Here is an 8015-nt window from a genome sequence, read left to right on the forward strand (position 1 = left end):
GCTAGCTTACGCTATGGGAAAAGGTCCCCTTTTCTCGAGAATATGAAGCCAAAAATTATCCTTAATTTTTAAATAATGTAAAACGCAGTGCTGCAGCACAGCAGACCCAAGCGAAGCGGCTCGCGCGCTTATTGGCTGTGCTGCGGCAACTGCAGCAACCTATGGTGAGGCGGCGGAGAGTAACGAACCAATGGGGGCGCTTCGCGCCCATTGGACGTCAGAGCGCGCCAAAATAGGCGTGGCTGGAACTATATAAGCCACCGCTTCACCATAGGGATCAGATTTCATCTCCTTCAGCGATCTCACCTGCACTTCGCTGTCTTCTCCGGAGAAGCCTCTACACGCCGTCGAAAAGCCTCTCAGCGGGATAGCACTGCAACGCAGATCTGAGGACGCCGGCTCGTGCTTCATCTCGACGCCGCCTTCAGCACTCGCTTCCTGCTGCGCCATCCGGCGTGACTATATCCTTTTCAAAGCTAGTGTGTTTGCCGCTGCATCACACTTTTTTCCTCCAGAATTCGAGGCGTTGTTTCAAATGCCTCGGGCCTGTGCTTCCTGCCGAGGCCCTCTGCCCAGCGAGGACCGCCACATCATCTGTGTCTCCTGCCTGGGCCGCGAGCATGCTGAGAGCGCACTCTTCAAGGGCGGCTGCCCTGAGTGCGACGACATGGCTATATCGACCCTGCGGGCTCGATTAGCTCAAACCAGCCACGATGCTCCACCCGCTCCGCCTCTTCTCTCTCAAGTGCCGCGTAAGAAACGCCGCGATCAGAGAATGCCTGAGCATACTGTTACACGCGAGCTCACGCCGGAACACACCCCGCGTGCCTCGCCCGCTCTCGCTCCTTCGCCTGTCCTCTTCGTGGACGAGCAGCGCCAGTCCCTGCTCACCAGCGCCCCCTTCTCCTTCGGAGCGCCTGAGGTGGAAGAGGACAGACACGACAGCCTTTCTCTCGCCGCGTCCAGTAGTGAGGAATGGTCGGGCTCCATTGCGGACCCCCCCCCCTCTACAGCACCCAGCTGCACCGGACAACGCGCCGATATCAACGCGGAGCTTACTCGCGTGCTTACAAGGGCTGTCAGCGACCTTCAGCTCGACTGGTCTCCTCCAGACGAGCCTGCTAAAAGGCTGGATGAATGGTTCCTGCAGGGGCGCCCTTCGGCCCCTCCGCAAAGAAACGCCCCCTTCTTCCCGGAAGTTCACAATGAACTCACGAAGTCGTGGAAAGCCCCATTCTCCGCACGCTTGAAGACTTCTGTCTCGTCAGCGCTCTCCTCTGTCGACGGCGCCCGAGACCACGGTTACGAGAGCCTCCCCCCTCTCGAGGAGGCTATTGCTGCACACCTCTGCCTGCCCTCAGCCGCTGGATGGCGGTCGAAGCCTGTGCATCCATCCAAGCCGTGCCGCACCACCTCAGCTCTCGCTGGCCGAGCTTACACCTCCGCTGGTCAAGCTGCTTCGGCTCTACACACCATGGCTGTGCTGCAGGTTTTTCAGGCCAGACTTCTCCGTAACCTGGACGAGTCTGCCCCAGATACCTATGACTTTAAAGATCTCCGCAGCGCTACTGATCTAGCCCTGCGTGCGACAAAGACCACAGCACAAGCGATCGGCCGAAGCATGTCAAGCCTCGCTGTTTTAGAGCGACACCTCTGGCTCACGCTCACGGAGATGAAAGACGCCGACAAATCCGCCTTTCTCGACTCTCCTATCTCGCCTTCCGGCCTCTTTGGCCAGTCGGTTAAGGGTTTCGCTGAACGCTTCACTGAGGCTCAGAAAACGTCGCAGGCAATGAGACACTTCCTGCCGAAACGCTCTAGCTCTGCTGCGGGACGCCATAGAAATGCGCCGCCCCCTCAGACCTCGAAGCCATCGCAGCCAGACTTACAGTCTCGCCCAGCGACCAAAACCCAGCACCGCTCTCGCTCTACGAGCCGCAAACCGCCAGAGAGACGGGGACCTCGGCCCAGGATTGTGCTGAACCCCGAGCCTCCGAAGCCCTCCTGACCTCCGGGCTGAAAAGACCGTGGTTAAGTCCCGCTGCGGCCGGACCACCACACAAGAAACCTCACATGCTTCCTCCAATCCCCTCACTAAAGGCGGTTGGAGATGTCTATACTGCAGTAAACGAGCCTGTTACAATGCACGCACGCCTGCACACAAACACCGTTTTCACGGCGACCTCAATAAAGCACAAAAAGAGCTTTTTCTATGTAGGCAGTGTGCCCACTACACAGTACGCACCCCTACATGTATACACACTCCCCCAAGTGTCACAAAGACTCACTCGGGTCTCCTTTCATGCCCACCTTCCCGCTCGCGCCGGAGGTGCTCTAAATGTAGCGCGCGTGCCCACTTCTCAGTGCGCAACCCTACAAATAAGCGCTGTCACCACAGTGTCACAAGCACAGCATACTCGAGCTACTGGTCCCCTCATAACAGGCGGCCAGTGCCCGAAACACATTCAATCCATAGCCGCACGAGCCGCTGCATGGCAGGCCATCCCCGGCATATCAGATTGGGTTTTGAATATAATAAAACGAGGTTACTCGCTCCAGTTCGCTCGCAGACCGCCGCGCTTTCGCGCCGTGGTCGAAACGAAAGTGAAAAGCGAAATGACACACGTCCTTCGCGCCGAACTGATAAACCTTCTTGCAAAAGGGGCGATAGAAACTGTCCCCCCTGCGCAGCGCGAGTCAGGCTTTTACAGCCGCTACTTCCTCGTACCAAAAAAGGATGGCGGTCTCAGACCCATCCTAGATCTCAGACGTTTGAACAAAGCGCTTATGACGCGATCGTTCAAAATGTTAACTACCAAACAAATACTCGCGCAAATTCGCCCGAGGGATTGGTTTTTCTCAGTGGATCTGAAAGACGCTTACTTTCACATTCAAATAGCACCCCATCACAGGCCATTCTTGAGATTCGCCTTCGAGGGGCAGACTTATCAGTACATGGTTCTTCCATTCGGCCTCTCCGTAGCGCCCCGTACGTTTACACGGTGCATGGATGCCGCTCTCGCACCCCTAAAAATGCGGGGAGTGCGAGTATTGAACTACCTCGACGACTGGCTAGTTTTAGCCCATTCCGAGGAACTACTGACGACACACAGATCCTGGATCCTCAGCCATTTAGAATGCCTGGGTCTCACGATCAACACTGTCAAGAGCGCTCTGTCTCCCAGCCAGAGGATTTCCTTTTTGGGGATAGACATAGACTCTGTGACATGTACAGCGCGTCTGACGTCACAGCGCGCTCTCACTATTCAGCATTTAGCCGTGTCGTTCAAAGCCGGGTCTCTTTACCCGCTCAAACGATTTCAGGAAATGCTAGGTCTGATGGCATCAGCCTCTGCGGTTCTCAAACTGGGCCTGCTGCGCATGCGCCCACTACAGCGCTGGCTGAGAGACCGTGTTCCAGCGCGCGCCTGGATTTCCGGCCGCGCGCGCATCAGGGTGACCCACGGCTGCATCGCAGCTCTGGCCCCTTGGAAAATAGCCAACTGGTATCAGTTAGGCGTAAGCACGGGCGCTGTCTCGAAATTAGTGATGCACCGAAATGAAAATTCTTGGCCGAAACCGAAAACCGAAAAAGAGAAAACCAAGGCCGAAAACCGAAACCGAAACACCGAAAGAAATTATGCCAATTATTCCATTGCATTTATTGCTATGACCATGTACTAACTTTACTAAAATTAAGACATTGCAATTGCATAAATTAATATTAAAGTTTCAAAGATAATTACAATTACATAAATTATAAAAAACATAAAAATACATAATTACAAATTATGCAATATTTATTAAGCACATTGCAACAATGCACAGTATAAAATAAAATTCAAACTAAAAATGTATCCCACTCATGTGAATATTAAATAATAATGTACAGGCCTACTGGCCTGCAGAAAGGTTTTAAAATGAACTGTTCTCTCATAAAAACAAAGTGCATTTAGGTCAAGTGCATTTGAAATTGTTCTCTGTAGGACTAGAAAGTGCATTACTTCTCCAGTAGGCAAGACTGTTATCACTTCTGGGGATGGGGACTTCAGACAGATAACCATCTAGCTGTTGAGCAGTTGAGCTTGTCATCTGCCTGACATTTGAGAAATATTTGAGAGAGTGTATTTAAATAGGGGCAGGGCATAAATAATTTGTTTTATCAAATTAAAGCAGAAATCTAGCAGAAAATCTAGCAGAAATATGGCTACAATCTGATATTATGTATGTATATGTATATATATATGTGTGTGTGTGTGTATATATATATATATATATATAGGCTACTGTAAATAAAATGTCACATATATAGTAGCCTAAGAACTAGAACAATAGCCAATGTATTATTATTTGAGGCACTTTCTTGCAGAATTTCACTGAAAATATCAGACAACGAGGGTGAATGCCAAGAGACGAGTCTTTTTTCCGCGCTCTGATCTGTCTCCTGCGCTTGGCGCTTCTCCGTCTCCACGCGGGTTCTCCGCATCCAGCGCGGCCTGTATCATTTCTCGTGCGCGCTGCCTTATTTCCGCATCCAAGTAATGATCTTTATAACGCGGATCAAGCACATTCGCGATGAAGTGCAGAGGATCCGAAAAGATCTCAGTGAGACGTGTGCTAACAGACTCTATAAGACTGTACCTTTCTTTGTTCTCACTTCGTGGTCCATCTCAATCTCTTTGTTAGGAGACGCTTTAGTGCTGCGAATAAAGGAATAAGAAGAGAGAGAATGTTCTCACTGGTGTGAAGTGAATGTCGCGGGGAGCTCGTGGTCTGCGCTATGCAGGTGCACGTTCAGGTCGCGGTTTCTGTTTGCGTCATCATCACAACATTTCGGCCGTGTTGTTTCAGTGATAAAAGTCTTTCGGCCAAAAACCGAAAATGCTCTTTTGGGCCATTTTCGGCCGAAAATCTTCGGTGGCCGAATATTCGGTGCATCCCTACTCGAAATGGAAAGTAGTCTCGACAGATGCATCCAACCTCGGTTGGGGCGCCCTGTACGAGGGCAGGTCTGCCTCCGGCCTCTGGTCGAGCCCGGAGCGACTGTTACACAAACTGTCTGGAGATGATAGCGGTCGAACTATCCCTGAAAGCTTTCCTCCCATTTTTAAAGGGCCACCACGTTCTGGTCAGATCAGACAGCATGTCAGTGGTGGCCTACATAAATCGCCAGGGTGGTGTCAGGTCAGAAACCTTGCACACCCTGACCGAGCGTCTTCTGACATGGGCACATTACAATCTGCGCTCGCTAAAGGCAGCGCATGTACCTGGCATCCTGAACTGGGGCCCGGACATGCTTTCCAGTGCGAATGTTCCCCCTGGGGAGTGGTCTCTTCACCCACAGACGGTTCAGTTGATGTGGAGCATCTTCGGCAGGGCAGAGGTCGACCTCTTCGCTTCAGAAGACAACGCTCATTGCCCAATATATTTTTCAAAGAGCAGGGACGCGCTGGCCCTCGATTGGCCCAGACGCCCGCTTTATGCCTTCCCACCGGTCGCGATGCTACCGCAGGTCATCGATCGGGTCAGGAAGAGCAGATGTGCTATGCTGCTAGTAGCCCCACTCTGGACGACCCAACCTTGGTTCTCCGAGCTGATGCAGCTGTCCAGTACAGCCCCATGGCCAATACCGCTGCGGAAAGATCTCCTCACGCAGCTGAGGGGCGCGCTCTGGCATCCCCACCCCGAACTTTGGGCCCTTCATGTATGGCCCCTCAACGGGTACCCGGGAACCTCCCTGAGGGAGTGTTAAAGACCATTACGGAAGCCAGAGCGCCCTCAACCAGGCGCCTATATGCGCAGAAATGGTCAGTGTTCTCCACCTGGTGCGGGACACGGAACCTAGACCCTCACTTATGTGACGTGTCTGAGATACTCTCCTTCCTACAGGAGCGTTTAGATGCGGGCAGATCCCCGTCTACGCTCAAAGTGTAGGTGGCAGCCATTGCAGCTTCTCATGCTCCGGTGGCCGGCCTATCACTGGGAAAAAACGAACTGGTCATTCGTTTCCTTAAGGGAGCTCGTCGGATCAACCCTTCAATCCCTTCCTGGGACCTGTCTACGGTCCTAGAGGCCTTAAAGGGCCCCCCTTTTGAACCGCTTCAGTCTGTCGATATGAAGCTTCTTTCGTTCAAAACCGCTTTTCTACTGGCTCTGGCCTCAGTCAAGCGAGTGGGGGATTTACATGCGCTATCTGTAAGCGCTGACTGTCTCGAGTTTGGGCCTAATGACTCCAGAGTCATTCTCAGACCAAGACACGGCTATGTCCCCAAGGTGCTCTCAACACCGTTCAGAGCGCAGGTCATCTCGCTGTCAGCCCTTTCCTCGCAAAGCGACGAAAGCAACGCGAGCTTCATCTGCCCCGTCAGGGCTCTTAAAACCTATATTGTGCGCTCCGCCTTACCCTGCAGGCCAGGGTACTTTCTATATAGACGTGCTAAGCCTTATCACGTCCCCCTTTTTTCGTTCCCTATATAAAGCTCACTAAGGTTGGCTGTTGGGACTGGGATTTCTCCTGCTATAAAGCCCCGAGCTCTCGCCTCGGGCTGTGACAGGTCGAAGTTCCCGAGCACGCACGGCGTTTTACATTGTGTTCCCATAGCGTAAGCTAGCTTACGCAGTACGAGAGTACTCTCGAAAGGGAACGTACTCGGTTACTAACGTAACCTCGGTTCCCTGAGATGAGGGAACGAGTACTGCGTAACCTGCCGTGCTATGTGCTCGGACCGGGTGATCGCTTCAGTCGATTTAAAACCTGATCCCTATGGTAAAGCGGTGGCTTATATAGTTCCAGCCACGCCTATTTTGGCGCGCTCTGACGTCCAATGGGCGCGAAGCGCCCCCATTGGTTCGTTACTCTCCGCCGCCTCACCATAGGTTGCTGCAGTTGCCGCAGCATAGCCAATAAGCGCGCGAGCCGCTTCGCTTGGGTCTGCTGTGCTGCAGCACTGCGTTTTACATTATTTAAAAATTAAGGATAATTTTTGGCTTCATATTCTCGAGAAAAGGGGACCTTTTCCCATAGCGTAAGCTAGCTTACGCAGTACTCGTTCCCTCATCTCTGGGAACCGAGGTTACGTTAGTAACCGAGTACGTTTGACAAAGTGGTAACGTTACCACTTTCATTGTTATCTGTCGCATCTCTTTCATTAAAAAATTGATGAAATTGATGTTTAGTTAAATGCCCTTAAACAATAACATGATTTATCAAGGTAACGTTAACGGTAAAAATTTGATTGACTTCGACATTCGAGTACGTCTCCATTTCAAAAAGGATGTGTTCATTTGAATATTTTAACACAGTTTGTGTAATTTCGTGTACGTAATTGACACAAATTGTGTAATTGATAATACATTGGTGTGTAGAAAATTAGCAGGAATAACACACTGTTGAGTTAAAAGTAACACAATACGTGTTGTCCTCAACACAGGTTGTGTTGTTTTCAACATCCTTTTAAGAGAAGCGCAGATCCTGGAGTGCTCAGGGTCTCGCGCTCCCCTGGGATTTTGGCACTTCTCTTAAGAAAAAAAGAAAAAGAAAAAAAAAATTCGAGAGTCCATTGTAATACGGAATTCGGATTCAGAACCGCGTACTACCACACTACTTGTAATATGTTTTACCATAATATATGGCAGAAATAGTTAAAGTAATATGAAGTACCATTTTCATTGAAAATGAACATATTTTAACTGCCTTTTTTTTCTCGAAGGTTGCACCAAAGAACACATGAAGCTGGTCCAAGTAGTCATCAGAAGGTTTGTATATATAACTGAGTGCTGAAATAAAAGCACTCTTTTCAATATTTTTATCACTCCGTTTGAATTTGTTTGCACATTCCACAGAAACTAAAAGTCTGTACACTTGTTTTCAATAAATTAATTCAATAAATATCAGCAAATATATTTCAATAAAATGTAATATGTTTAGGGCGCAGAACCTTTTTTTAACACCTTTAAAAAAAAGGTGTGAGTGAATGTTTATGACTGTGTGAATCATTCATCAGTTCTATTCAAAA

This window comes from Carassius carassius, chromosome 13, assembly GCF_963082965.1.
Source record: "Carassius carassius chromosome 13, fCarCar2.1, whole genome shotgun sequence".
In the NCBI taxonomy this organism is placed as follows: Eukaryota; Metazoa; Chordata; class Actinopteri; order Cypriniformes; family Cyprinidae; genus Carassius; species Carassius carassius.